Raw genomic sequence first — 8,195 nt, 5'->3', positions numbered from 1 at the left:
TTTTTTTTTTTTTAGCCAGATAATGATCTTTTCTTTTTGTGTGGTGAGATTCTCTCCTCTTCCCAAGAGTAAACTTAGTCATTATTTTTCCTTCAAAGTCTCCTCTAGGACTGCCATCTAGGATCCCCAATTTTTTAAAAAAGATTTTATTTATTTATTAGAGAGAGAGAGCATATGTATATGGTTACTTCATCTGGAAAATGGCAATTAAATAGCATGTCCCTTTATTTAGTTGTTGTGGGGATTAAATGAGCTGATATATGTAAAGCAATTAGAATAGTGCATGGGATACAGTTATTGTTTATGGTTGGTAAATAATGTTTAAAACCAAACTCAAGCAAAATTTATCTCATGGTATTTAATATTTTTAACATTAAAAAGAACACTAAGAAGCAATTTAGTTTAATAGTTAACAGCAAAATACCACACTAAAGTCATCACTATTTCATGTAGTGGTATATAGACTTAAATCATGCTGGATGTTACCTGCATTATCTCAATTGTAGGAAATTGTCTAATTAAAACATTTTTCCTCAGGCAACATGGAAAGGCATGAATAATAAAACAGTGAAAGCACAAGTATATAGGCATCATTATCATATTATCTATTTTATCATTTATAATTTTACTAATACTAAACATTTTTTAAAAATGATTACATGGATGTGATTATATAAAATTGCAATCCTATCCTGTGAGGAAATTCTGTCACCTTTACTGGCTTTGAATAAGCAAGCTGCCATGCTGTACACGGCCCATGAAGGGAGTCACATGGCAAGAAACTGAGTGCAGCCTCCGGTCAACAGACGATGAGAAATAGGCCTTAGTCCAGCAGCCGACAAGGAGCTGCGTGCTGCCCGCAATCACAGGGGCAAGGAAGCAGATCCTTCCCTACTTGAATCTCAGATGAGAGTGCATCCTTTTTTTTTTTTTTTTAAAGATTTTATTTATTTATTTGACAGAGAGAGAGATAGCGAGAGCAGGAACACAAGCAGGGGGAGTGGGAGAGCGAGAAGCAGGCTTCCTGCCGAGCAGGGAGCCCAATGTGGGACTCGATCCCAGGACCCCGGGATCATGACCTGAGCCGAAGGCAGACGCTTAACGACTGAGCCACCCAGGCGCCCGAGAGTGCAGCCTTGACCAACACCTTGCTTGCAGCTTGGCAAAAGACCCAGCTGAACTCTGCTCACACTCCTGACCCAAAGAATCTGTGAGATGATAAATGTGTGTTTTCTAATGGTGCCATGTGTGGGGTAATATTATTGCACAGCAATAGATAAGCAATACAAGGATTTGCTAAAATGTAAGTTCATGATTGCAAATAATTTTGTCTGTATCCCCAGCACCTATTAATGTGTCTGAAATATAGAGGTGTTCAATAAATATTCACAGGAAGTGAAGAAGAAAGGAAGGGAGGGAGGCAGGGAGGGAAAAGTTCTCTTTGGGAATGCACCTGCAGTTTGCACCTGTGTCAAACTAATTGGGTTATTTATACTAAATTGAGAGTTTTGCATGTAGGTGTTTGGAGTTTGATAAATGCAGAGGTGACAAGTGGTAGGGCTAGTTCCTGAGGTTGGACTGCTGTAACTGATTGTTATCACAATATTAGGGAAAAGAGCAGTACTGGGTCACTATGGACTTGAAACCCATGTGCATTTCTTCCTACTCAATCAAGCATTTAACCAAAAGCAATAGTGCATTGCTCTACCCTTGCAGGCAGTTTGGAGGCCTATCCAGGCATAGATTGATGGGGACAGAGTCAGCCAGGCCCTTTGATATTTTCAGGTGTGTTATGTGTTACTTTTTTTTTAAAAATAGCTTTATAGAGATGTAATCCATATACCATAAATTTACTAAACTGCATAATTCAGTGATTTCTCAGTTAAATGTGTATAGGCTTGACTAACTAACACCACAGTTCAGTTTCAGAATATTCCCAGTACCCCATAAAGACCCCTTAGTGCCCATTTGTCGTCATTCCTCATTCTCCCCCTTACCCCAGACAACAGATCCCTAATCTATTCCTATCTTGTAGATTTCCCTTTTGTGGGCATTTCATGTAAGTGGAGTCAGGTGAATATGGAATCATATGGAATATGTGGTCTTTTGCATATGGCTTTTTTTTACTTAGCATAATATTTTTGAGGCTCATCCATGTTGTAGCATGTATTTGTACTTTATTCCTTTTTATTGCTGAACAATGTGCCATTGTATGGATGTATCACCGTTCACCAGTTTACCAACATTTGGTTTGTTTCCACTTTTTGTTTAATAAAAGTAATGCTGCCATGAATATGCACATCAAATCTCTGAGTGGACATATATTTTCATTTCTCTCGAGTAAATTCCTGGCAGGGGTACAAGTGCAAGGTCATATGATAAATTTAAGTTAACTTTTGTCACACTATCTTTAGGACAAGATTTTGAAAAAAAAAATTAGAGCCTAACAATGTTCTTTATAAATAGTATTTATTAAAGGTCTATTTTCTTGATTTATGCATTTGAAGAAAAAAAGGTAGAAGATGGGCTGCTTATTTTGGTTTATAAAATTAGGAATGTTACAAATACAAAAAAAAAGCACATATTTAAATTTGAGGGATATATAGTACTCTAGTCCATTACTGATATAAAGTGCAACTATAGGCATTAAACACTTAATTATCACCCAACATTATTTACTTATAGGAATATTTGAACCTATGTTGAAACTAATTTTAAAAATTTAGATTTATGGGGGCGCCTGGGTGACTCAGTCAGTTAAACATCTGCCTTGGGCTCAGGTCATGATCCCAGTGTCCTGGGATTGAGCCCTGCATCAGGCTCCCTGCTCAGCGGGGAGTCTGCTTGTCCCTCTCCATCTGTCCACACACACTCTCACTCTCTCTCTCAAATAAATAAAATCTTTAAAAAATTTAGATTTATGGATGTAATTATCCTATACCTTAAGGAAGTAAAAATAAGCCATTTTATATACTTATTTATGTAACATCTCTCAAGTACAGAAACATAAAGCTAATTAGTATATATTGATGAGCAGATAGAGAATTTAGAGCAAATAAAATAAGAAACTATGCTCAGGAAAGATCCACTGCTTCTATCAACTGCAAATGTCTTAATATTTTTTTGGCCAGATGGAGAGTTCATTGATCTGAATAAGGTGGATTGTGACTGTAACTGGGTTGTCTCGAAACAAACAGTCCTATAGGCTTCATCAGATTAGTTAAGTTCTCTAGGAATTAAGTTCAAAATATCCAGAATGTCTTTCAACTCATATGTTATATATATGACTCCTCTTATCACTCTAATGTTAATTTCCTTATTTGTGGAATTCTAGAACAAAAAGGTACTTAGTGAAGATTGTGAATAGAGTTTTCAGGATAATTGTAAAAAAGAACTATACATTTATTTAGCCTGCCATCCTCATAGAATGGAATAGATTAATAATGGAATGTGATTTAAGAAGGACTGGCACAAATTAATGAATGATAGATCCTTGATGTGTCCAAGAGGAGGAATACAATGTTGTTGGTATACATTCCTGAATGTTTTAGCTTGGTTATATGGAGGGTAGCCTTATTTTCCCTGCAGGCTTCTTCTAGGTACCATTGTCAAAAGAAAGAATGATGAGCTGAAAAAGCCAAGGGTGCAACTCAGTGTGGCATTTCTTATGTTCTAAACTTCAGGTATGAAAGGCTGGGTTATTCAAAGACTGAAAGTAAGTAGGTCACAATTCTTTATAATACCAAGCTTTAAAAAAAAAAAATCACCTCATTTTTTCTTTTGATGTCTAGATATTATATACACATTTTTTCAATGGTAGGAAGCTTTAAAAACATTATATGTACACATAATAGAGTATATGAATGTCTAAACTAGGACGCACAATCTGGGGAATTTATAAGTCAACTTCAGCATGGAAAAATTCGCGAAGCTGGGTAGTTAATGCTTTTTGAGTAATTACCATGTGCTAACTACTGTTCTGTTGCTTTCTAAGTATGACTACGTTAAACTTTGTAACAATCCTATGAGGTATTTATGATTATGATCATCTCCATTTATTAGATGAGGAATCTGAGGCCCAGGGAGTTTTAGGTAAATGGCTCAAGGCCACACAGCTAGAAAGTGAAGTCAAGATTGGGACTTAGGGGGCACCTGGGTGGCTCAGTTAGTTAAGCATTGGACTCTTGATTTCGGCTCAGGTCATGATTTCAGGTTTCTGGGATCGAGCCCTGCGTTGGGCTTCACATTCAGTGTGGAGACTGCTTCTCTCCCTCTCCCTCTACCCTTCCTTCACCACTCATGCATGTTAGCACACGTTCTCTCTCTCAAATAAATAAATCTTAAAAAAAAAAAAAAAAAGACTTGAACTCAGATAATCTGGCTCCGGAGCCTGTATTCTGAACCAATATGCCATATCATCCTCTGAAATAATTATGTATAGTAGTTTTATTATAGGAAATAAGATGTGCACCTGATTATTGCTGATGTTCTCTATACTGTGTACTGCAATATAATCTTGAAGATTTACCTTTTTTTACTGAGAATTTGTAATAATTTGAAAAAATTAATGAAGTTTAATGCTGCTAATAACTCTTTTGAAAAGAAACTATTTTTCACTTTTTTTTTTTTGCAAAATAAATCACTTTTCTGTTTAATATTTCCTCTTAACCAAAAATATTTCCTATAGTCATTCTTACTATTCTTACTTTCATTTATTCTGTCTCAGGGTTCTTTCTTGGTGAATGTGCCTGGTTGAGAGTCAAGAACACGTTTTGAGATAGGAGTTAGGAGTGTGCTGTTAGGAGTGTGCTGCACTGCATTTGAACTACTCTGTCCTGGGCAATCCCAGGATTAGATTAAGATGTAATTATTATTCATGAGATGTAAAATATAAGTAAGGAAAATATTATTTAGGTAGATGGTATTTTATTTTTTATTTTATTTATTTTATTTAAATTCTTCTTTTAAAATTTATTTGAGAGAGAGAGAATGAGAGAGAAAGAGAGCATGAGAGGGGGGAGGGTCAGAGGGAGAAGCAGACGCCCTGCCGAGCAGGGAGCCCGACGCGGGGCTCCATCCTGGGACTCCAGGATCATGACCTGAGCTGAAGGCAGTTGCTTAACCAACTGAGCCACCCAGGTGCCCCTATTTTATTTAAATTCAATTAGCCAACATATTTAGTACATCATTAGTTTAAATGTAGAGGTCAATAATTAATCAATTGCATATAACACCCAGTGCTCATCACATCACATGCCCTCCTTAATGCCCATCACCCAATTACCCCATCCCCCCACCCACCTCCCCTCCAGCAACCCTCAGTTTGTTTCCTATAGTTAAGAGTCTCTCATGATTTTTCTCCCTCTCTGATGACTTCCCATTCAGTTTTCCCTCCCTTCCCCTATGATCCTCTGCACTGTTTCTTATATTCCACATATGAGTGAAACCGTATGATGAATGTCTTTCTCTGACTGACTTATTTCGTTGAGCATAATACCCTCCAGTTCCATCCACATTGATGTAAATGGTAATTATTCATCCTTTCTGATGGCTGAGTAATATTCCATCATGTATATATACATATATATATATACACACATATGTATATATATGTATATATATATATACCATATCTTCTTTCTCCATTCAGGTAGATGGTCTTATAAACCCTTGTTTTAAATTAGACATTTTTATATTGATGCTTAGGCATGTTAATGACAAAATTTATTTGATAGAAGAAGCATTAACTGAATAAAATATCTTTCAGATAACAAACTTGCAGTGGAAGTCTAGCAGTCCATACCACAAATGTATAGAACTGTGGCTTAGCTAAATGGAAGGCATAGCAACTGGGGGTAAGTAGCAAACTTTGTTTTAATATGTCTGAGTTAAAACAAAATAAGATTGCTGAGGGGGAGAGTTATAAATTATTTCAGTAAACAAATTATTTTTGTGCACCCTTAAGCTGGTGAAAAAGCAAATGTTTACCTGAAAATAATTGATATGCTAATTTTAAATAATTCTTTTCTAGGCATTAAACCAAATCTCATAAGACCCCCTATTATGGTACTTCTTTGATTAGTTTGAATTGTCTCGGGCACTTGCAATTTTTTCAAAGATTGCATTTCTCTGAAAATATCTTATAATTTAGTATTTCCACTCTTTCTGGCTGTTCTTTCCTTCCTTCCTCTAAGGGTTACTTTCAAGTCCTTCTCTAATTTACAGGGTGCATATTTTCTATTTCTACCTGTAATTTTGTGAAAATAAAGCAATTGTTCAATGGGTAGTAATATGAATGCAAAAATATGTCCCCACTGAAGCATTAACATAATTTAATGAACATACAACAAAATTAAATTTAGCAGCCAATAAGGAATATAATTCTTACTTACATTTTGAAATGGTGGTAACAGAGGACTCTGTTGCCTGTTTTATAAATGCAAGCTTCACACTGATTTACTCTTTTAAAATTCTATGGACCATATAAGCTACTCAATTTAAAGTTTTCACTGTTGAATTCAAGCTTCTTTGGTTAAGTGAAGAATAAGAATAAATACTGTCTAAGGGCTCAATATTTATGTGTTCCTCCTCCCACAAATTCATGTGTTGAAGCCTTTTTAATGCCAACATGATGGTATTCAGAGGTGGGACCTTTGGGCAGTAATTAAGTCATGAGGGTGGAACCTTCATCATGGGATCTGAGACCTTTTTGAAGAGACACAAAAGGGTTTGCTTTCTCTCTTTCTCCCTGCCATGTGAAGATCCATGAAGATGCCCATCAGCAAACCAGGAGGAGGGCTCTCACTAGAACCCAACCAAACTGGTATCCTGATCTTAGACTTCCAGCTCCAGAACTGTGAGAAATAAATTTCTGTTTTTTAAGCCATCCAGTCAATGCTATGCACAGTAGCCTGAACGGACTAAGACAATCTATAGAGAGGAAAATATAATAATTTAATTTCTCTTGAATTCTATATAACCCTAGTCATTAATCTATATCCATATGTAGTAAAGATATTTAAGCAGAATGTACAATGCATAAGATACGCACTTACCAAGGTAAAGTAGACAGTGTTTATCTTATTTTTATTTTATTTTTTTAAAATTTTATTTTATTATGTTATGTTAGTCACCATACAACACATCACTAGTTTTTGATGTAGTGATCCACGATTCATTGTGACAGTGTTTATCTTAAATTTCATACATCCACTTAGACTTTTTTGGTTTTATAATTTAGCCTGTTTTATAATTACTTCTATGAACTCCTTATTTATTTCAAGTTTTACAACATGTATTCCTTCTTTGATGAAATGCAGACCACAGATATTGTAATAGAGCTTAAATTGTGACAAAAATTCAACTGTGGTAAAAGAAATACACCAGAAGTAGTACTTGGCTCACTTTAAATTTTATTGGAATGAGGCATCAAGTAAGTTAAGATGTGCAGGGGAGAGCTGATGGGTTATGATTTAAATTTTAGGTTCTACTCATTATTAGAAATCAAAATCAATTTAAGACACCAATTTTCAATAGTATTCTTATGTATAACTGAAACATAGACATATGTAATATTTGGTACAATAAAGATTCATGGCTTCTACTCTCTTGAGACATCTGTCTTCATGAAAGATATGAAGAGTACCAGCTCATGAGTTATGTAACCTTGAGACAATATTCCATTTCTACTTACAAGGATGAATAAATGTCATAATAAAGACCAACTATCATTTGTTATATACAAACTATGTGGTTCTTTTTTTTTGGCTTTTTTTTTCTGGATCTAAATAACATTTATGAGAAATGAAGTGTACTGAATTCAGTTGAGAAAGTAGAAGATTCTGTATCTCCATTGACTTGTGAGAGGTTTCACCATTCTAGTCCTCTCCTGACAGCCTAATGATCTTTACTTTCCCCAAATTCACATGGTCTACAACAGTTATTTGGCAATTAATTGTGCACTGAGTTAATACCTAATCAGTGTCTATTTCAGTACACATGTAGGAATATAGAGGGAGGATTGTTCTGGTTCCCCGGGAAACACACGGAGACAGATTTAGATGAAGGTTATTGGGGAATGCTTTGGGGAACAGTGGGGGTGAGGAAAGGAGGAAAAGGCAAAGGGAGAAATTGAACTGCCAGGCAAATGGCAGTAGGTCCTGCCAGTCCTTCAGGGTGGCTCACTTGGCTGGGGA

Source organism: Mirounga angustirostris, unplaced genomic scaffold (assembly GCF_029215605.1).
Source record: "Mirounga angustirostris isolate CCGP_5_RB_7025 unplaced genomic scaffold, mMirAng1.0.hap1 SCAF_2, whole genome shotgun sequence".
NCBI classification, from domain to species: Eukaryota; Metazoa; Chordata; class Mammalia; order Carnivora; family Phocidae; genus Mirounga; species Mirounga angustirostris.
This window is presented reverse-complemented; position numbering follows the sequence as displayed.